This window comes from Rhinolophus sinicus, chromosome X (genome assembly GCF_036562045.2).
Source record: "Rhinolophus sinicus isolate RSC01 chromosome X, ASM3656204v1, whole genome shotgun sequence".
Taxonomy (NCBI): Eukaryota; Metazoa; Chordata; class Mammalia; order Chiroptera; family Rhinolophidae; genus Rhinolophus; species Rhinolophus sinicus.
The window spans coordinates 56,201,900-56,226,486 of NC_133768.1; the positions used below are offsets into that span (position 1 = coordinate 56,201,900).

Genomic DNA, 24,587 nt, shown 5'->3' on the forward strand with positions numbered 1-24,587 from the left:
CTACTTATACAAAAATGTTTGATGTAAAACAGTAATATTGTACTAGGCTGGCAGTAGCCTTGTACATCTCATTTACGGTATCTCTTCACTGTATTATTTTCTTTTGTACTTGATTTATTCTTGTTTTGTTTTGTTAATTATGACTGTTAAACATAAAAAATCCAGTGCTAATGTTGCCAGAAAGAACTCATGCTGAGTTTTTGACCTGGAAACAATATTAAAAGTGATTAAGGCCTAACAAGGTGGAAAATCATTGATGATAATTACTTGTTAGTCAGGCATGTTTCGTTCCCCCATAAATACAATCCTGAAGAACAAGAACAAAGTGATAGAAGCTGCTAAAGGATCTGCTTTATTGAAGGTTTCAAGACTAACACAACTACAAGAAGAGTGTATATCAGACATGGAAAAACTTCTAATAACCTGGATTGAATACCAGACACAGAAGTGTATCCCTCTCATCACTATGATGATCATGGCCACAGGAAAAATTTGTTTGTGATGTTGAAATAAAAAGCTGGACCCAACTATGATCTTGAATTTACTGCTAGCTCTGGAAGGTTGAAACAATTCAAGAATTGTTATTCATCACATATTATGAAAGTGACTGGTGAATTTGTGAGTGCTCATATGAAAGCAACTGACAAATTTTTGGAAATTCTAGATAAGCTGATTGTGGCGGAATATTTGTTGCCAGAGCAAATATTCAATATAGATGAAAGTTTCCCATTCTGGAAATGGATGCCTGAAAAGATTTTCATACATAGGAGGTCAAGTCAATGCCAGGTTTCCAGGCTTTCAAGGACAAGATAACAATCTTGCTTGGACGCAATGTCACAGGATATAAATTGAAACCATTTGTCATCTGGCACATTGAGAAACTCAGGGTCTCCAAGCATATCAATAAGCATACACTGCCAGTGTCCTATAGGAGCAAATGAGAATTCATGGACGACCCAGCGCTTTTTTCAAGACGGTCTCCTAAATTGTTATACAAGTGGAATGGAGAACTACTATTTGGAGAACAGCACACCTTTAAAGATTTTGCTTATTGTTGATAATGTTCTTGAGCATCCTCCTTTTATTGGTGATTTTCATCCCAATATCAGCATGGTATTTCTCCCTCCAAACGCCACTTTATGAATCAACCAGTGGATCAATGAATTATAGCAGCTTTTAAGGCCTACTACCTGAGGAAGACTTTTGCTCAGGAGGACACTGAGAAGACATTGATGCAATTCAGTGTTATGTAAGCCTCATGGTAACCACAAAGAGAAATTTTGCAGTAATTACACAAATTAACACAATAAAGAAATCAAAGCATACTGATACCAAAAGACACACAAAAAAGGCAACAGGATAGGAAACAAAAAACAATGGATCTACAAAACAACTAGACAACAATTAACAAAATTACAATAATAAGTCCTTATCTATCAACAATTAATTTAAATGTAAATGGATTAAGTTCTCCAATCAAAAAACTTAGAATGGCTGAAAGGACAAAAACAAAAACAAAACAAAACAAAACAAAAAAACCCACCAATATCCAATGAAATGTTGTGTACGTACAAGGGACTAACTTTATCCTGAAAGACACACATAGAGTGATAATGACGGGATGAAAAAGACATTGCAAGCAAAAGGTAACCAAAATAATAATGACAATAATAATAATAATAATAATAATAATAATAGCAGCAGGAGTAGCTATACTTAGACAAATTAGACTTTAAGCTAAGAATGGTAAAAAGAGACAAAGAGGTCACTGAAATCATTTCTTATATAAAAATTTAGTTTTTTCAGTACCATTTGCTCAAAATACTTTTCTTTCCCCCATTGTTTTCCTTTAATGCATTTTTTAAATATTACATGATTTTTGGGCTCTATTCTATTCATTGATCTATTGGCTAATATTTACTTTTTGTTGTTGTGGTTCATAGTATACCATGAGTTTTATTCAAGACAGGTATTGTGAATTGTACTTATATTTTTAAAATATCACTTAATATCTGTATGACTCTCCTAGATTATGTGTTTCCTTAAGAGAGGTAACATGTCTATTTTATCAACCACCATATACCCAAAGCCTACATAGTCCCTGGATTACAGTAAATGTTCAATAGATGTTTGTTCAATAACTATGAATTGAGTGAAAATATAAATAAAAAATACATTATTAAATCTAATCTTCACAAGCTAAGGATTTTACCCTTTGTACCATTAATCATTTGTTCCAAACTATGAGGCCTGCCAGAATTGATATTTTTAAATGTATTATAAATAATAAACATATTTGTCAAAATTATTTTTCAAGAAATATGACAAGTGTACATCATTAAACAATGGGATAGTTGAGTGATTTCACAGAGGCTAAATCTGACACATATTGCATTTCTGAAAAATGTTCAATGATATTCAACAGTAGTGAAAATAAGCAACTTTTTAATGTTTTCTATAATGGAACTCTGATGTTATTTTGAGCAATTCATATAAGCATTTAAAAGTGGTTTATGGAATGATATCATTATATTATATCCAATAGTTCTGTTCAGATTTCATGTTAATCACATAAAAATAAGTTTTGGGTATATTTCAATAAAAATAGGTGACTAAAGTTTATATGAAGGAAAAGGTCAGACAACATTTTTCTGATCTTCAAAATAGCTTAAATTTAATACATCCTAATACAACATACGAGTATGCCTAAATTTTATGGAAGAAAATAAAATTTCTATAAACAATGTTATTTATAGTTAAACTTCACCCATATAAAATGAATAGTACTATTCAAATAAATTACATTTATGAAAGGTTATGTTGCATAAATTCTAAGGCAACACAGAATTGGGGAAAAGTTTTAAAAAGTAGAAGCTCATCAAAATGGCGGTGTGAGGTGAGCCTCTGTAAATCTCCCCTGGAATTTACAACTAATCGAACAACAATAACCCCATAAAGGACTCCCTGCACAGCAGACAGGCAAGACGAAGAGGCCCGCTACTGCATTCACCTAAAGGTGGGTGAATCGCGCGAGCGGGGGAAGAGGGAAGGGAGAAGTGCGGAGACGGAGCCACGCGGACACAGGACGCAGATCTAGCTCAGTGCTCCGAGCTCAAAATAAAGGACAAAAATCATATGATTATATCAATTGATGCAGAAAAAGCATTTGACAAGATACAACATCAATTTATGATTAAAACACTTAATAAAATAGGTATAGAAGGAAAATACCTTAACATAATAAAGGCCATATATGATAAACCCTCAGCTAATCTTATGATTAAATGTGAAAAACTGAAGCCCTACGCTCTACATTCAGGAACACGACAGGGCTGTCCCCTATCACCTCTGCTTTTCAACATAGTGTTGGAAGTCCTTGCCAGAGCAATCAGGCAAGAGAAAGAAATACAAGGGATCCAAATTGGGAATGAAGAAGTTATAGTATCACTCTTTGAAGATGACATGATGCTATATATAGAAAACCCTAAAGACTCCACCAAAAAGCTTTAAGAAACAATCAACGAATACAGTAAAGTTGCTGGCTACAAAATCAACTTACAAAAGTCCATTGCTTTCCTTTATACTAACAATTAAATTTCAGAAAAAGAAATACAAAAAACAATTCCTTTTGCAATTGCAGCAAAAAGAATAAAATACCTAGGAATAAACTTAACCAAGGATGTGAAAGACCTATATGCTGAAAACTATAAGACATTTTTGAAAGAAATTGAAGAAGACACAAAGAAATGGAAAGACATTCCATGTTCATGGATTGGCAGAATCAACATAGTTAAAATGGCCATATTACCCAAAGCAATATACAGATTTAATGCAATCCCCATCAAAATCCCAATGGCATTTTTTAAAGAAATAGAACAAAAAATCATCAGATTTGCTTGGAACCACAAAAGACTCTGAATAGCCAAAGCAATCTTAAGAAAAAATAACAATGCTGGAGGTATCACACTCCGTGACTTTAGCTTGTACTACAGGGCTACAATAATCAAAACAGCATGGTATTGGCAGAAAAACAGACACATAGACCAATGGAATAGATCTGAGAACCCAGAAATAAAACCACATAAATATGGACAGACAGTTTTTGACAAAGAAGCTAAAAACATACAATGGAGGAAAGACAGCCTCTTCAATAAATGGTGCTGGGAGAATTGGATAGCCACGTGCAAAAGAATGAAACTGGACTGCTATCTGTCACCATGTACCAAAATTAATTCAAAATGGATCAAAGACTTAAGCATACGACCTGACACAATAAACTGCATAGAAGAAAACATAGGTACTAAGCTTATGTACCTTGGGTTCAAAGAGCATTTTATAAATTTGACTCCAAAGGCAATGGAAGTAAAAGCTAAAATAAACGAATGGGACTATATGAAACTTAAAAGCTTCTGCACAGCAAAAGAAACCATCAACCAAATAAAGAGTCAACCAACTGAATGGGAGAAGATTTTTGCAAACACTGCCTCCGATAAGGGGCTAATATCCAAAATAAATAAGGAACTCATGCAACTCAACAACAAAAAAACAAACAACCCAATTGAAAAATGGGCAGAGGACCTGAAGAGACATTTCTCCAAAGAGGACATACAAACGGCAAATAGTCATATGAATAAATGCTCAACATCACTAATCATCAGAGAAATGCAAATGGAAACCACAATGAGATATCACCTCACCCCAGTCAGAATGGCTATCATCAACAAGACAAATAGTAACAAGTGTTGCAGAGGCTGTAGAGAAAAAGGAACCCTCATACACTGTTGGTGGGAATGCAGACTAGTGCAGCCGTTATGGAAGGCAGTGTGGAGGTTCCTCAAAAAATTACGAATAGAATTACCATATGACCCAGCAATCCCTCTCCTGGGTATCTACCAAAAAATTCTGAAAACATTTATCCATAAAGACACGTGTACTCCAATGTTCATTGCAGCTTTGTTTATGGTGGCCAAGACATGGAAACAACCAAAATGTCCTTCGATAGATGAATGGATAAAGAAGTTGTGGTATATACACACAATGGAATACTATTCGGTGGTAAGAAGAGATGAAATAGGACCACTTGTGACAACATGGATGGATCTTGAGAGTATAATGCTAAGTGAAATAAGTCAGACAGAAAAAGCAGAGAACCATGTAATTTCTCTGATATGTGGTACATAAACCACAAACAACAAAAGAACAAGACAAACAAATGAGAAACAGAAACTCATAGACACAGACAATAGTTTAGTGGTTACCAGAGGGTAAGGGGGTGGGGGGTGGGAGATGAGGGTAAGGGGGATCAAATATATGGTGATGGAAGGAGAACTGAATCTGTGTGGTGAACACACAATGGGATTTATAGATGATGTAATACAGAATTGTACACCTGAAATCTATGTGATTTCACTAACAATTGTCAGCCCAGTAAATTTAAAAAAAGAAAAAGAAAAAAGGAAAAAAAAAAGTTAAGTGAGTACACAAGGCAAACTACTGCCCCAATTGGAGAGAAAAACAAGCAAATACAGGGAGCTACTGCTTACCAAAGTGGAGACTGGTTAGCAGAAGTCACTACAGAAACCATAACCATGACAGGAGAAACTATATTTTAAGTGACAAATTGCTGGATGCTCATGTGGAATATTCTGAGAATTTAAAATTCCAGGGGGAGCCAGTAATAGGAATCCTCAACAATTTTTGAGAGATTTACTTCTGGGAGCTCGTCCTGGTTCTCCTAGTAAATATCAGAGAAAAATACTCTTGAGCTTCTGGCAGGAGGCAGATAGATAAAACCATTGTAAAATACAACTGAGTAATCTGTTCTTAAAAAGGTCTGCCATCAAGAGAAACTATTTAAACAGAGCCTAACCTACTGGGGTATTATCAGAACCTAACTAAAGTGGGAAAAGAAAAATACCAATTCAAGTCAACCTTTTATATGGGAAAGGAAAATACCCAACTTCAGCCCACTTTAGCATTCTATGTTGGAGAAGGGAAGTATCCACCTCCAAATCATTCTAGACATTCTGTGCCATATACGGCAAAGAAAAACAAAACAAAACTGAGAAACATTTGGGATGCTCACAGTCCAGACACATAGGCTCACTAAAAATCTCACACTTAATCTTAGGATTATATAATGCTTCCCCTCTGCCCAGAACTTCCCACCACATTATTAAAGGCCTATTTACAACAGTTCCTTTTACCCACTACATCATGTCAAGCTATAAAGAAAAAATTGTAAGGCACAACAACAGGGGTAAAAAAAAAAGCACAATTTGAAGAGACAGAGCAAGCATCAGAAAAAAACACATAAAGGATGTTGGAATTATAATAACTAAAATTTAAACATCTGTGTTTAATACATTAAGGGCTCTAATAGATAAAGCAGATAGCATGCAAGAACAAATGGACAATATAAGCAGAGTGATGGAAATTCCAACCACAATACAAAAAGAAAATGCTAGAGATCAAAAGCATTGTAACAAAAATAAAGAATTTTTGATAGGCTTATTAATAGATTAGACATGGCTGAGGACAAAACCTTCAAGCTTGAGGATATCACAACAGAAAACTCTAAAATTGAAAAGCAAAGGAAACAAAGACAAAAAAGTAGAACAGAACATTACAGGACTATGGGACAACTTGAAAGGTGTAACATGCACAGAATGGCAATACAAGAAGGACAAGTAATTTTAAAAATAAAACAATAATGACTGAGTGTTTCCCTAGATTAATATAAGACACCAAACCATAGATGTAGAAAGCTCAGAGAAGGAAGATAAATGCCAAAATAATCACACCAAGGTATATTATTTTCAAACTAAAGAAAATGACAAAGTCAGAGGGACAAAAAAGCACCTTACCTATAGAGGTGCAAGGTAAGAATTATACTTAACTTATCCTTAGAAACCATGCAAGCAAAAGAGAACGGAGGGAAATACTCTAAATGTTGAGAGAAAAGAACCACCAACCTAAAGTACTATACCCTGATACATTAGCCTTAAAAAGTGCAGGAGAAATACTTTCTTAGACAAACAAATATTTGTTACCATTTGATCTCCCTTGCAACAAATGAATGTTAAAATAAGTTTTCCTGACAGAAGGAAAATGATATAAGTGAGAAACAAAGATCTATATAAAGAAAGGAAGAGCATCAATGATATAATAAAAGGTGTAATAGATATAATAAAAACTTTTAATTTATTATTCTTAATTGATGTAACAGATAACAGTTTGTTCATAATAGTAATAGCAACTATGTGTGTGTGTAAAATGAATGACGGAAATAATACAAGGGATGGAAGGGAAGAATTAAGATTATTTCTTATTATAAGGTACTCACACTACCTGTGAAACAATATAGTGTAATTCAAAATTAGCTTAGTCTTAAATGTATATGGCAAACTTTATGGCAATGACTAAAAAAAGTTAGAAAGAAATATAACTGATATACTAAAAAATAGAAAAGATAGAATTATATAAACTGCCCAATTAAAACAACAAGAGACAGAGTAAGGGAGGAAATGAAATTTGGAACAAAGAACAAGGGCAAAAGTAGATAATAGCCAAAAAATGATAGATAGCAATGTAATTGTATCAGTAATCACATTGAATGTAAATGGTATATATACACAAATTAAAGGAAAGAAATCTTAGAGTGGATCAAAAAACAAGAACTGTTCTTTATGAGAAACACACTTTAAATATAAAGACTCTTATGGATTAAAAGTAAATGGATTTAAAAGAAAAAAAATACCATGTTAACATTAATCAAAAAGAGCAGATGTAGCTATCTCAATTTCAAATAGAGCAGCTATCAAAATAAAGCAAGTTATTGGGAATAAGAAAGGACATTACATAATAATAAAGGGGATAATTCTTCAAGAATGCACAACAATCTTTAAGGTGTGTGCATTTAACAACACAATGTCAAATTACATGAGACCAATCTAGTAAAACTACAAGGGAAATATACGAATCCACTATGATAGTTAGAGTCAACAGTCTTCTATCAGAAATGGATGGTTCCGTCAGACAGAAAATCAATAAGGGCACAGTTGAACTCAACAACTTCATCATTTAACTAGATATAATCAACATCTATAGGATTAGGAGTGAACTAGATGGCAGCATAAGATGCTCAAGAACTCATGGATGGAAATCCATGGACACATCAAATATACAACTCTATGAAGAGCGATTCTCTTGGGAAAAAATCCAGAAACTGTCTGAGTGACTCCTATACATCTGGGGAATGAAAAAATATCCACATCAAAATGGGTAAGAAAGACTCAGACACATTCTTGCCATAAACCACATCCTTGGGCAGTGCCACACAATTAAGAAGGAAGCCCCGACTTTCACCTTCTCTCTGAGGAATGAAAGGTTTGGGCCCCATATTTAGAACACCAACTTCTAAGACTCCCATCTGAGGGACAGGCACCAAAACACCTAGGTCTGAAAAATAAAAAGGTTTGCATTCATAGGCTCATAAGACTATAGCAAACAAAGGAGCTACTGTTAACAGGTGTGTAAGCAGTCACCTTGGATATCTGGCCCCCTAGCCTTAACACAGAGGGAGCAAGAAATTCCTTCATCTCAAGTCTTTCCATGTGTACACTTTGAAAGATGCTGCTTTAGGGTCAGGCTCCTAATTTAGCACACATCTCGGGGCTGGATATGATCCTTCCTAGAAATTCGAGACGATGGTAGATTCTTCTCCCTCTGTCTTTCTCTAGTCTCCTCCAACTCACCAGAATCTCCTCAAAAGGAGCATGTACCCAAGTTTGTGACCCAGCTACCATTTAAAGGATGGGTCAGTGGATCACTTTATTCTGATAGCAAAATGGGGCTTGCATTCATAGGTTCCACAAGACTGTGGCAAACAAAGAAGCTGTTCTTAATGAGTGCAAGAGCATTCCCCCCATGGCATTACAATCTGGCCCAACACAGAAGGAGCAGGCAAAAAAAACACACCCACAAAAAAAACGAGAAAGTAAAAAAGTCCTCTTCCAGTTTATTCCTGGAAGGGGCTTAACCACATACTTTGTCAGATGATTGCTGAAGGTCTGGCTTCCAATCAGCCAGCCTCTAGGTGTTGAATGTAATCCTCATGTTGGGACACTGACTGGTCTTGGCATACCTTCAAGTACTGGGAGCCATGAAGAATAAAAAAGTTGGCTTGAACTACCACAAAGGTTTGAGAGACAACCAGAAACTCAGGATGGGCAGCTTGATGAAATTTATCTCCTACATAAGACCACTCCATCAAGACTTGTATAGGTGGTTGTTTTATCTAATGCACAGAAACTAACACAGAAAATCATAGAAAGTAAAGAAACAGAGGAATATTTTCCAAACAAACAAAAACAAGACACAATTCAGGAAACAGATCTTAAGGAAATGGAGATAAGCAATTTAACTGGTAGACTAAAATAATGGTCATAAAGATGATCACTGAGGTCAGAAGAGCAATACATGAACAAAGTGAGAATTTCAACTATGAGATAGAAAATATAACAAATACCAAACAGAAATCACAGAACTAAAGATACAATAAGTGAACTAACAAAATTCAATAGAGGGGTACATCAGACTAGATCAATTAGAAGAAAGAATTTCAGGGCAACAGAAAAGAAAAAGCAAAAAAGAGTCAAGGTAGATTAAGGGACTTACAGAACATCATCAAACAGAACAATATACACATTACAGGGGTCCCAGAAGCAGAGGCAGAGAGAAAGGGGCAGAAAGTATATTCAAAGAATTAAAGTCTGAAAAATTCCCTAGCTTGGTGAATGAAAAGACTTCCAGATCCAGGAAGCACAGGAAGTGCCAAGAAGATAATTCGAACAGACCCACACTAATAAATATTATAATTAAATTATCAGAAGTTAAAGAGAAGAAGATAATCTTAAAAGCAGCAAGAGAAAAGCAACCTGTTAGGTAAAGGGGAACCCCCATAAGACTATGAGCAGATTCTTCTACAGAAATAATGCAAGTCACAGGGAGTGGAGTGATACATTAATAGTACTGAACAAAAAAAGCATGCCAATCATGAATACTCTAATGGCAAAGTTGTCCAGAATTGAAGGATAATTAGTTTTATAGACATTCAAAGCTGAAAGAGTTCATCACCACTAGACTAACCTTACAAGATATGTTAAAGGGAGTTCTTCAAGCTCAAATGAAAGAATGCTAATTAATAACAGGAAAACACATACAAGTATAAAATACACTGGTAAAGGTAAATATATAGTTAAATACAGAATATAGTAATGCTTTAAGGGTGGTAAGTGAATCACTTGTAACTCTACTATGAAGGTTAAAAGAAAAAAATTCAATGTAATTGTAATTAATATAAAGTATTAATGAATACACAATATAATAGGATGCAAACCGTGACGTGAAAAACATACAATGTGAAAGGGGAGCTTTTGTATACATTAGATTTAAGTAATTATCAGTTCAAAATAGATTGTTATAAATATGTTTTATGTAAGCTTCATAGTAATCACAAAGCAAAAACCTATAGTAGACACACAAAAGATAAAAAGAGAGGAATCAAAGCATACCACTAAAAAAAATCATCCTATCATAAAGAAGGAGAGCAAGAGAAGAAAAGGGAGCAAAGTATTACAAAGCAAACAGAAAACATTTTTTAAATAGAAATAGTAAGTTTATATCTATCAATGATTATTTTAAATGTAAATGTACTAAATTCTGCAATCAACACAGAGTGGATAAATGGATTAAAAAATCAAGATTAACAAAGGACTCACCTCAGCTTTATGGGCACACATAGACTAAAAGTGAAGGAATGGAAAAAGATATTCTTCGCAAATTGAAACCCAAATTAAACAGGGCTAGCAAAATTCATCAGAAAAAATAGACTTTAAGTCAAAGACAAGAAAAGTCATTAAATATTGATAAAGGAGACCGTATATTGATAAAGAAAATACAATATTATTAAATATTTAAGCATAGCTAAGAGTAAGCATTGCTAAATACCTAATATAAGAGCACCTAAATATATAAAGCAAATATTAACGGATATCAATGGAGAAATGGACAGAAATACAAGAGCAGAGGACTTCAGTACCCTATTTTCAACAATAGGTGGATTATCCAGACAGAAATCAATGAGGAAACATTGGACCTAAATTATATATTAGACTTTATGGCCCTAACAGACATATATAGAACATATTATACAACAGCAGAAGAATACACATTCTTCTCATGTGCACATGGTACATTCTCCAGAATAGATCACGTTAGGTCATAAAAGAAGTTTAATAAATTTAAGAAGATTGAAATCATATCAAGCCTCACTCCAACCACAATCAATTGCAAGAAGAAAACTGGAAAATTAAAAAAATATGTGGAGATTAAACAACATGCTCCTAAACAACAAATGGGTAAGAAAAGAAATATCAAGGAAATTAAAAAAAAAAATCTTAAGACAAATAAACATTAAAATACAACAAAACAAAATTTATATCATACAGCAAAAACATTTCTATAAGGAACATTTCTAATTTATAGCAATATAAATCTACATGAAGGGAAAAAAAATATCTCAAGAAATAAGGAATAAAACAAAAATCTTAAGCAGAAAGGTAGCAGAAGAAAGAAACTACAAAGATCAAAATGGAAATATTAGAGAGTAAAAAGGTAATATGATAGATCAATGAAACTAAGAGCTGGTTTTTGAAAAGATAAACAAAATATATAAAACTTTAGCTAGACTTATGAAGATAAAAAGGAGGACTGAAACAAATAAAATGAAGAATCAACAAGCACACATTACAATTGATACCACAGAAATACAAAGATCCTAAGAGATTATTATGAATATTTATTCAGCAAAAAAATTGTACAACTCAGAAGAAATGGATAAATTACTAGAAATATACAAGCTACCATGACTGAATCATAAAGAAATACAAAATAAAAACATCTCATTACTAATAAGGATAATTGAAGCAGTAATCAAAACTCTCCCCAAAAAAGAAATGTCCAGATGGTTTCACAAATGAATTCTACCAAACAAACAACTAAAAAGAAACAATCTTTCTCAAACTTCCAAATAATAAAAGAGGAAGAAATACTTTCAAACTCATATATTGAGTTCTGAATTACTAATACCTTAGCCAGACAAAGAGAGTACAAGAAAATAAAATTATAAGCCAATATCCCTAATGAACATAAATAAAAAAAATATTTATTAAAATATTATCAAACCAAATTCACAGCACATTGAAAGGATCATACAACATGATCAAGTGGGATTTATCACAGGGACGTAATAATGGTTCAACATCCGCAAACCAATCAAGACATTAACAAAATAAAGAATAAAAATCATATGATCATCTCAATAGATGCAGAAAAGTAATTTAACAAAAATTATATTTTCATGATGGATACTCTAAACAAACTAAGTACAGAGGAATATTACCGCAACATAATAAAACTCATACGAGGTCTGACAATTAAGTTCGTGAACTTGCCGCCATGTGCTCACATGACAGCACTGTACAAACTGCTTGGTAAGGTTTCACAACCTTGGTATATCAGTTTCTCACAGTTGTGGTCATGTCAACATGTGGCGGTGTCTTGCTGAGTGGCATTCATTATTGTTGTTGCATGCCTTTGTGTGCCATTGCGAGAATGTCTGAGCTTAAATTAGAACAATGAATGAACATTAAATTTCTTGTTAAACTTGGCAAGAGTTGAAGTGAAATCAGGGACGTGTTAGTCCAAGTCTATGAGGATAATGCCATGAAGAAAACGGCAGTGTACAAATGGATTAAACATTTCTCTCAGGGGAGAGAACGCATCACTAATGAAGAGAGGTCAGGGAGGCCAGTAATAAGCAGAATTGATGAAAGCATTGCAAAAATTTGTCTAATTGTGTGTCAAAATCATCAGCTGACTGTGAGAAGCATAGCAGACCAAGTAGACATCGGTAGAGAAACAGTTAGGAAAATCTTAAATGAAAATCTTGGTGTGAGAAAGGTGTGTGCAAAAATGGTCCCCAAGGAGCTCACCAATGAACAAAAGCAAAGGAGAGTCAAAGTTTGCCAAGACCTTTTGGAGAGGCAAGATGATTTGGGCCATGTTATCACTAGAGATGAAACATGGGTGTACCAATACGACGCTGAAACAAAACATCAAAGTGCACAATGAAAGTCAGCCAATTCTCCATCACCAAAAAATTTTGTCAGTCCAAATCAAGAGTCAAAATGATGTTGCTAAACTTTTTTGATATCAGAGGGATTATTCATTATGAATTTGTACCAACTAGACGAACAGCTAACCAAGTGTACTATTTGGACGTGTTGAAGAGTCTGTGTGAAAAAGATGAAAACAACCTGAAGTTTTCATCAGTAGTTCATGGCTCTTGCATCACGACAATGCACCAGCTCACATGGCATTGTTTGTAAGGGAGTTTGTAGCCAGTAAACAAATAACTGTATTGGAACACCCTCCCTACTCACCTGATCTGACCCCCAATAATTTCTTTCTTTACCTGAAGAGAAAAGAAATATTGAAAGGAATACATTTTGATGACATTCAGGACATCAAGGGTAATACAACAACAGCTCTGATGGCCATTCCAGAAAAAGAGTTCCAAACTTGCTTTGAAGGGTGGACTAGGTGCTGGCATTGGTACATATCTTCCCAAGGGGAGTACTTCGAAGGTGACTGTAGTGTTATTCTGCAATGAGGTATGTAGTACTTTTTCTAGGACAAGTTTGTGAACTTAATTGTCAGTCCTCATATATGATAAGCCTATTGTTAACATCATATTCAACACTGAAAATCTGAAAGATTTTTCATCTAAAATTAGGAACAAGTTAGGGATGACCATTCTCACCACTTTTATTCAACATTCTATGAAGCCCTAACCAATGCATTAGGGGAGAAAACAAAATAAAAGTCATTTAGAGATCAGGTCCAAAATAGTGGAATAGGTAACCACTATGCCTGCTGAATTCTGGGATCACATTAAAATTACAACTAAATTATAGAACAATCAACCTCAAGAATCATGTGAAGACCAGCTGAACAGAACCCACATAACTAAGGATATAAAGAGGCCTCACTGTGATTGGTAAGAAGGGCAGAGATGCAAAATGGGCTGACCCCAAACCCACAGGTAGTGATTGAGCACTAGGTGGGACACCTCAGTGATAGAGGTCCCCCACGAGTGTGAAGTGTTCCAGACCTGCACCAGGCTCCCCAGCCCAGGGGTCCTATGCAGGGAAAAGGAGTTCGCAGAAAATCTGTCAGTAAAAATCAGTGAGGATTACATTAGTCTGTCTTGGTAAGATGGAAGGCAGCTGGAAACTAAGACGTACACTTAAAGGGCCTGCACACAGACTCACTTGCTTGCAAACACTCACCTGGACTCCAGTGAAGGGGCAACAACTTGAGAGGCAGCAGAAACATACAGAGAAAAACTGAATTGTGTGGCTTCAGAGCAAGGGATGGAAGGACAGTTGCCACTGTCCCTGTGTGAAGCCTGCCTCACGTGTACGATGCAGGATGGTGCCACCTTTCTTAAGTTGAACCCTCCCCAAAGGGCCAAATCTGAGATTGCATTGGTCAGGTAAAATACACGCATGCACACCAACTGGTGATGCCCGGGATCCCCACCCTGCCCAGCAAGTGATGCATTGCTAGAGTAACTAACTATCTGTTCCTGGGTGGCCAGCCCTGCCCCACAAGCTACACAAGACTTTTATAGAAGCCGACGGCCCGTAGTGGACTGGGGAAATTTTGGTGGTGGACAGTCAACCACAACTTGTGCTGCAGGCTCTCACGGGCAGCTTTCAGGGATCTGTGGGCCAGAGGTGAGTGGTGGTTGGCTGCAGTGTTCTCAGGGCATTTGTGAACTGATCACAGGGTAGGCACTGGCACAAGAACTGAATCAGTATTAACTTTGTAAAAACCAACACCCACACACCATGACTCTCTGGGACCCCACCCTGCCCAACTAGTGCTTCATTGCAGGGGGCACTCTCAAAACTGGGTCAACAAGCCCAGCCTGTGCACATAAAAAGTCTCTTTCAGTGACTGAGCCTTATGACCAGCCAGCAGGCAAGAAATAGGCCTAGAGGGGCCGAGGGCCTTTTACTATCCTGCCCCATGCCCAATACTGGTGGCAGCTAGACTCAGTTCACAGCAAGGCCACCCACACATGCCTCCAGGTCCAGCACAGGCAGCTCCAAACAAGTAGCGCTGGAACAGTCACATGAAAGGCTGAAATTGGCCTGCATGTGAGGCCCTCCCAAGAGACACAAGAAATAATACACCCAGAGGCCAGTTTCAAACAATGCAGAAGTGGAATTTGAAATTAAAGACATATGTTGGAGGAATTTATCAGCTTTTGGTGAAAATTGGGGCAAGGAAGGGAGTATTATGAAAGCTCATACAATTCAGTAAAGTTGTCAGCTACAAAATCAACGTACAAAAGTCCATTGCATTCCTATATGCTAACAATGAAATCTCACGAAAAGAAATAAAAAACAATTCCTTTTGCAATTGCAGCAAAAAGAATAAAATACCTAGGAATACACTTAACCAAGGATGTGAAAAATCTATATGCTGAAAACTGTAAGAAGTTTTCAAAAGAAATTGAAGAAGACACAAAGAAATGGAAAGACATTCCGTGTTCATGGATTGGAAGAAACAACAGAGTTAAAATGGCCATTACCCAAAGCAATATACAGATTTAATGCAATCCCCATCAAAATCCCAATGGCATTTTTTAAAGAAATTGAACAAAATATTATCATTTTTGTATGGAACCAGAAAAGACCCTGAATAGCCAAATCAATCCTAAGAAAAATGAACAATCTGGAGGTCTCACACTCTCTGTCTTCTGCTTGTACTACAGGGCAACAATAATAAAAAACAGCATAGTACTGGCAGAAAAACAGACACACAGACCAATGGAATAGAATTGAAAACCCAGAAATAAATCCACATATATATTGATAGATAATTTTTTACAAAGGAGCCAAAAACATACAATGGAGAAAAGACAGCCTCTTCAATAAATGGTGCTGGGAGAATTGGAAAGCTACATGCAAAAGAATGAAACTAGACTGCTATCTGTCACCGTGTACCAAAACTAATTCAAAATGGATCAAAGACCTAAGTATAAGACCTGAAACAATAAACTGCATAGAAGAAAACATAGGTACTAAACTTATGCACCTTGGGTTCAAAGAGCAGTTTATGAATTTGACTCCAAAGGCAAGGGAAGTAAAACCTAAAATAAATGAATGGGACTATATCAAACTAAAAAGCTTCTGCACAGCAAAAGAAACCATTGACAAAATAAAGAGTCAACCAACGAAATGGGAGAATATTTTTGCAAACAGTGCCTCCGATAAGGGGCTAATACTCAAAATATATAAGGAACTCATATATCTCAACAAAAACACACACAAAACAATCGAATTAAAAAACGGGCAGAGGACCTGAAGTAACATTTCTCCAAAGAGGACATACAAATGGCAAATAAACATATGAAAAAATGCTCAACATCACTTATCATCAGAGAAATGCAAATAAAAACCACAAGAAGCTATCACCTCACCCCATTCAGAATGGCTATCATCAACAAGACAAATAGTAACAAGTGTTGGAGAGGCTGTGGAGTAAAAGGAACCCTCATACACTGTTGGTGGGAATGCAGACTGGTGCAGCTGCTATGGAAGGCAGTGTGGAGGTTCCTCAAAAAATTAAGAATAGAATTGCCATATGACCCAGCAATCCCTCTCCTGGGTATCTACCCATAAAGTTTGAGAACATTTATTCATAAGGACATATGTGCTCCAATGTTCATTGCAACTTTATTTACAGTGGTCAAGACATGCAAACAACCAAAGTGTCCTTCGATAGATGAATGGATAAAGAAGTTGTGATATATATACACAGTGGAATACTATTCAGCCATAAGAAAAGATGAAACAGTACCATTTGCGACAACATGGATGGATCCTGAGATTATAATGCGAAGCGAAATAAGTCAGACAGAAAAAGCAGAGAACCATATGATTTCACTGATATGTGGTATATAAAACTGAAATAAACAAAAGAACAAGACAAACAAATGAAGAAACAAAAACTCAAAGATACAGACAATAGTTTAGTGGTTATCAGAGGGGAAGGAGAGAGGCGGGTGGTAGATGAGGGTAAAGGGGATCCAATATATGGTGATGGAAAGAGAACTGACTCTGGGTGGTGAACACACAATGTGATATACAGATGATATATTACAGTATTCTACAACTAAACTCTAACTTTACTAACAATTGTCACCCCAATAAACTTTAATTAAAAAATAAACACTTGCTCATATCATAATATACACAATTACACTCATTTGATTTACCTAAAAGTGTTTAAAACTTTTGTTCACTAAAAAAAAGTCTTGGGCAGGCCCAGTGGCTCAGGCGGTTGGAGATCCTGAAGCTGCCGGTTCGATTCCCATGTGGGCCAGTGGGCTCTCAACCACAAGGTTGCTGGTTCAATTCCTCGAGTCCTGCAAGGGATGGTGGGCTCCGCCCCCTGAAACTAAGATTGAACACGGCACCTTGAGCTGAGATGCCGCTGAGCTCCCAGATGGCTCAGTTGGTTGGAGCGCATCCTCTCAACCACAAGGTTGCCGGTTTGACTCCCGCAAGGGATGGTGGGCTGCGCCCCCTGCAACTAGAGGCGGCAACTGGATCTGGAGCTGAGCTGCACTCTCCACAACTAAGACTGAAAGGACAACTTGAAGCTGAACGGCACCCTCCACAACTAAGATTGAAAGGACAACAACTTGACTTGGAGAGATGTTCTGGAAGTACACACTGTTCCCCGATAAAGTCCTGTTCCATTTCCCCAATAAAATCTTAAAAAAAAAAAAAAAAAAAAGTCTTAATGAAGTAAGTCAGATACAATTTTGTACAGTAGAAAGAATCATTTTACATTTACTCGTTTTCCAAACTAATTACGTGTCTTATAAATATGGTATGTGATATTTTCTAATGAAAAATGTAGTTTCAGATTCCAGTGAGAATGTTTTGTTTTTTTTAATTAAAGTTTATTGGCGTGACAATTGTTAGTAGTGTTACATAGATTTCAGGTGTACAATTCTGTAATAATCATCTATATATCACATTGTGTGTTCACCACCCAGAGTCAGTTCCCCTTCCATCACCATATATTGGATCCCCTTTACCCTCATCTTCCACCTCCCTCCCCGCTTACCCTCTGGTAACCACTAAGCTATTGTCTGTTGTCTGAATTTTTGGTTCTTCATTTGATTGTCCTGTTCTTTCATTGTTTTCAGTTTTACATACCACATATCAGTGAAATCATATGGTTCTTGACTTTTTCCATCTGATTTATTTCGCTTAGCATTATAATCTCAGGATCCATCCACGTCATCCCAAATGGTACTGTTTTATCTTTTCTTATGGCAGAATAGTATTCCATTGTGTATATATACCACGACTTCTTTATCCAATCATCTATCAAAGGACACTGGTTGTTTCCATGTCTTGGCTACTGTAAATAAAGTTGCGGTGAACATCGGAGCACATATATCTTTACAAATAAATGGTTTCAGATTTTTTTGGATAGATAATGAGGAGAGGGATTGCTGGGTCATATGGTACTTCTATCCTTAATTTTTTGAGGAACCTCCACACTGCCTTCCATAACGGCTGCACCAGTCTGCATTCCCACCAACAGTGTATGAGGGTTCCTTTTTCTCTACAGCCTCTCCAACACTTGTTACTATTTGTCTTGTTGATGATAGTCATTCTTACTGGTGTGAGGTGATATCTCATTGTGGTTTTTATTTGCAGTAGAAGACATACACGTGTCGAATAGGCACATGAAAAAATGTTCAACATCACTAATCATCAGTGACAATGTTTTATTTCCTGGATCAACTAACGTAAATTTATGAAAGTGGAATAATCCAAATTGGCAGTTCCTTATTGATTTTAATAAAATACAATTTTTGAACTTGATTTCTAGTAATGTAGTACAGCAGTTATGGAATTTGGAATTGTAGATAATAAAGAACCATCTATGTATCAGAAAATAATATAAATTAATTCAGAATTCAATAAAACTTTTAGTGAAGTTCTAGATTTTCTGTAATGAAATAAACAAATCTAAAGTAACTGTAATCCTACTTAATAGTTTTTCTCCTTTACAGTCAGTTCTCATTATTCTTGAAATATTTAGTCTAATACTCCTCATGTGTGATACCTAATTAAATTTTGGTAATGGTTTAATTATTTTCACATTCAAAAATTATTTTTTATAATGTATCAGGTTTCCATATCAAGGATATGCTGGTCTCTTTGCATGATTTAAATTTTTCTTCTTTTCTAGATTGTGAAATTTTTAAAGCTTGCAATTTTTAAATGCTGTATTCCATTGTCAACAATGTTTTCCTTCATTGTATATAATTTGTGGTTAAATGGTCTATGGTTGTTATTTTATTTGAAAATATTAACTTACTGATTCAACATTTTTGATGTTTTCATTCTTTCACGTTTATTTTTAAATGAGTTTTGTTGAAGTACTCTTCCAGGAACTTATCCAGTACACATGTATTGATTTATTGGCATAAGGTTCATTGTATCTTTATTTCTTCCGCATTTCTGCAGAATCTGTTTTATTTCTTATATCTCATTAGTAATAATACTTATTAGTTTCTTTTCTCTTTTTAATATTCATCCATCTTGCCAGAAGTTTGTCAGTTATCTTGACTAGGCAGATATTTGGATTTAGCGAGCTCTTTATTTTATATTTATATCCCATTTCATTAATTTCTGCTCACAATTTTTTACTTCTTTCTAAATGTTTTTCATTTATTCTGTTTTTGAACTCATTGATTTCAGCTTGCCTTCTAATACAAACACTTAAGTAGTTTTAAGTACATTGGATTTACATCAGACATAGTTTTATAGGTAGTTTTTCTTTTTTTCCAGCTGTAAATATTTTGTGATTTGCAGTGTAAATTATTCTTCCACAATACATTACATGTGTTTCTTAGTTGCATATTCATGGGGGAAATTTAAGGCTATCTTTTTTTTTATTATTTCTATCATAATTGCATTGTGATCAGTGAATATGGGTTTTATTACACTAACCTTTGATATTTATTGGAACTCAGTCAGTGATTTGCTATGTGACTGTTTTTCATAAGTGTGCAATGTTTGCCTTAAAATATCATGTATTTCTCTTCCGCTCTTGTTGCCACCATCCTTGGCATGACTTGCCTCACTCGGATGTGCCTGGGAGAATCCAGTACCATCTGCCATCATGGTGAACTTCACAGTAGACCAGATCCAGGCCATCATGGACAAGAAGGCAAACATCTGGAACATCTCTGTTATCGCTCACATGGACCATGGCAAGTCCACACTGACAGACTCCCTGGTGTGGGGACAGAGACAGGAGTGCAGTTTCCAGGCTCTCAGCCTCACGTGGAAAGGTGCTGGTTCAGGTAGTAAATGGCCATCAACTTTGATTGGATGGACATTAGCTGTGGCTAGTTGGCCGTCAGCTATAACCAGTGAGCCATTGGCCACTACTATAATTGCCGTGGCTACGCTAGCAGTAAATGGAGGCTAGCAAGAAGATGATGGCTGAGCTAGCAAGAGCAGATTGCAGTTAGCATGGCGGATTTCAGCTAGCAAGTGAGGTTCGTTGGTTGGCAGAAAAGCGGATGGCAGGTTGCAGATCATGTGGCTCTGGCTTCCTGTGTCTCCAACCCAGCCGCCAGTGAGACTATAGTGGTATGACTCCCCTATCTATGGCTCCGTGGGTGTTCCTGTTTGTCCTCACCATGTCGTGCGTTCTTATGTGGGGAGCAGGAGCTGAGACCCCACATGACTCCCTGCATTACACCTGGTATGTAAGGTTTTATCACCTCCCCTCCGGCCAGGGAGAGCCGCTTCACTGATACTGGGATAAACGACCAAGAGCGTTGCATCACCATCAAGTCAATGGCCATCTCATTCTTCTCTGAGCTTTCGGAGAACGACTTGAACTTCATCAAGCAGAGCAAACGTGGCTCCAATTTTCTTGTCAACCTCATTGACTCCCCTGGGCATGTGGACTTTACTTGGAGATGACAGCCTTCATGCATGTCACCGATGGTGCCTTAATGGTAGTGGATTGTGTAGCTGGCATGTGCATGCAGAGACATTGCTGAGGCAGGCCATTGCCGAGCCCATCAAGCCTGTACTGATGATGAACAAGATGGACTGGGATTTGCTCAAGCTGTAGCTGGAGCCCTAGGAGCTCTACCAGATGTTCCAGCACATCATGGAGAATGTCAACATTATCATCTCCACCTACAGGGAGGGCAAGAATGGCCCCAAGGGCAACATCATGACTGACCCTGTCCTCAGAACTGTGGGCTTCAGGTCTAGTCTCCACGGTTGGGCCTTCACTCCAAAGCAGTTTGCAGAAATGCATGTAGCCAAGTTTGCTGCCAAGGACAAGGGCCAGCTGGAGCCTGCTGAGTGGGCCAAGAAAGTAGAGGACATGATGAAGAAGTTGTGGGGCGACCGGTATTTTGATCCAGCCAAAGGCAAATTCAGCAAGTCTGCCACCAGTCCTGATAGCCAGAAGCTGCCGCAAATATTCTGCCAGCTTATTCTGGACCCCATCTTCAAGGTGTTTGACAGGATCATTAATTTCAAGAAAGGGGAGACAGCAAAACTGATTGAAAAACCAGACATCAAGTTGGACAGTTTAAATAAGGACAAAGAAGGCAACCTGCTTCTGAAGGCTGTGATGCTCCACTGGCTGCCCCCTCCCCATGCCCCGCTGCAGATGATCACCATCCACCTGCTCTCCCCTGTTATGGCCCAGAAGTACCGCTGGGAGCTCCTGTATGAGTCCCTCCTCCCCCACCATGATGAGGCATCCATGGGTATTAAAAGCTGTGACTGCAAAGGGCCCTTTATGATGTACATTTGCAAAATGGTGCCTACCTCCAATAGAGGCTGGTTCTACACTTTTGGCCAGGTCTGCTCAGGGCTGGTGTCCACTGACCTGAAGGTCAGGATCATGGGGCCCAACTACACACCAGTGAAGAAGAAGGACCTATACCTGAAGCCCCTTCAGAGCACAATCCTGATGAGGGGCTATTATGAGGAACCCATTGAGGACATGCCTTGAGGGCCTGATGGGCGTGGACGTGTTCCTGGTGAAGACTGGCACCCTCACCACCTTAGAGCACACCCACTACATGCCAGGTGATGAAGTTCAGTTTGAGACCCATCCTCAGGGTCGCTGTGGAGGCTAAGAACCCCGCCATCCTGCCCAAGCTGGTGTAGGGCCTGTAGCAGCTGGCCAAATCTCACCCCATGGTGCAGTGCATCATTGAGGAGTTGCAGGAGCACATCATTACCAGGGCTGGTGAGCTGCACCTGGAGATCTGCCTGAAGGACCTAGAGGGGATCACACCTGCATTTGCATCAAGAAATCCGACCTGGTCGTCTCCTACTGAGAGATAGTTAGCATGAAGTCAAACGTGCTATGCCTGTCCAAGTCCCCCAACAAGCACAACCTGCCATACATGAGGGTGTGGCCCTTCTCCGACAGCCTGGCAGAGGACATCAACAAGGGCGAGGTGTCAGCTTGCCAGGAACTCAAGCAACGGGCCCGCTACCTGGCTGAGAAGTACAAGTGGGACGTGGCCAAGGCTCACAAGATCTGGTGCTTCGAGCCCAAAGGCACTGGGTCCTACATCCTCACTAACCTCACCAAGGGTGTGCAGTACCCCAATGGGAGCAAGTACAGTGTGGTGGCCAGCTTGCAGTAGGCCACCAAGGAGGGCACTGTGGGGGGAGAACATGCGGGGTGTACACTTTGATGTCCACAATGTAACGCTGCATCCTGACAGCATCCACCGTGGGGGCGGCCAGATGATCACCACCGCCCGGTGCTGCCTCTATGCCAGCTTGCTGACCACCTAGCCCTGGCTTATGGAGCGCATCTACATTGTGGAAATCCAGTGTCCAGAACAAGTGGTCAGTGGCATCTACAGTGTCCTGAAGAGGAAGCAAGGCCACGTCTTTGACGAGTCCCAGGTGGCTGGAACCCCCGTGTTTGTCGTGAAGGCCTACCTGCCGGTTGGCTTCACTGTCGACCTGAGGTCCAACATGGAAAGCCAGGCCTTCCCACAGTGTGTGTGTGGCAGATCCTGCCCAGAGACCCTTCGACAACACCAACTTCCCCAGCCACGTGGTGGCCAAGATGCACCAGCACAAAGGCCTGAAGGAAGGCATCCTGGTCCTGGACAACTTCCTGGACACATTATAGACTGTCTTTCCTTTAGCCTGTCACCCGAGCGCAACCCCCACAGGAGCCCACGATTGACCACAACAAGTCCTCACATGCTCATGACACCTGAGACTCTCCAGATCTACTGCTGCTCATCTGGCAGGTTCTGGGGCCACTCTGGGCCATCGCTCAACATGAAAACTTGATGCTATTTCTTTTGATATTTATTTCAAGATATCAGAGGCAACAGAAATGCCCTAGCCGCAGGGACTTTTTTGGCTGGTGGGGGAGGTGGGATGGGACATCCAACACGTTTTTTTTCCACTTGAGAGGGAAACTCGTGTCCAAATAAAATCTTTCAATAAACGCATTAAGAGGTTTAACAATACACACACACACACACACACACACACACACACACACATACATATATATAATGTATTATATATATGTGTGTATATATATATATATATATATATATATATATATATATATATATATATATATCATGTATTTTACAATTATTTGTTGCAGTGTTTTAATTATATGGATTAGATTAAGCTTGTGTTATTCAGATCTTCTATATCCTTACTGAGTTTCCATTTCTGCGAACCGTCGATTATAGGATGAGTGTTAGAATCTTCCACTACTATAATGTATTTCTTTCAATCTTTTCCTTGTACTTGTGTCAGATTCTTCTTTATATATTTTGAGATGCATGCAAGTCAGTGGTTTGCTGTCAAATGTTTGAAAATCAGCTCTCTGCAAGGACAATAGTGACCTAGTTTGCAGTGTTTGCCAATTTCTGTAGCTCAAATGATCCCATCAAACTATCAAACTGAGGTCACTAAATGCTGAGCTGGGAAAAGATGCTAACAATCAGCTGTACAAAGCCAATTTTAGCATACTCCAGCACACCCCTTATACAAATGTGTAATTTTTATATACTTTTGCTTAATTGTGTGTGTGTGTGTGTGTGTGTATGTGTGTTTGTATGTTGGTATGCTGTTAAACTCTAACCCAGCTTTCTGTGGCTAGTATTATCCCTGGTATAAATTTTTTCTATTATTTTATGTTCTACTTTTATGCATCCCATATTTAAATATGGTTTTTGTAAATAGCACACAGTTGGATTTAACTTTGTATCACTTTTAGAGTGCTCATATTTAAGTGATTTAAATTACTAAAACATTTCTTTGATTTCTATTATTTAATTTTGTTTTAATTTTTTGCCTTTTATAACTCTTTCTTCCTTACAT

The 24,587-nt window shown here is 37.6% G+C and overlaps 1 pseudogene; it reads left to right on the forward strand.

The window, feature by feature from the left end:
* The first annotated feature begins 20,352 nt into the window (after window positions 1-20,352).
* LOC109436350 (elongation factor 2) lies at window positions 20,353-23,367 on the forward strand (annotated as a pseudogene).
* The last annotated feature ends 1,220 nt before the right edge of the window (window positions 23,368-24,587 follow it).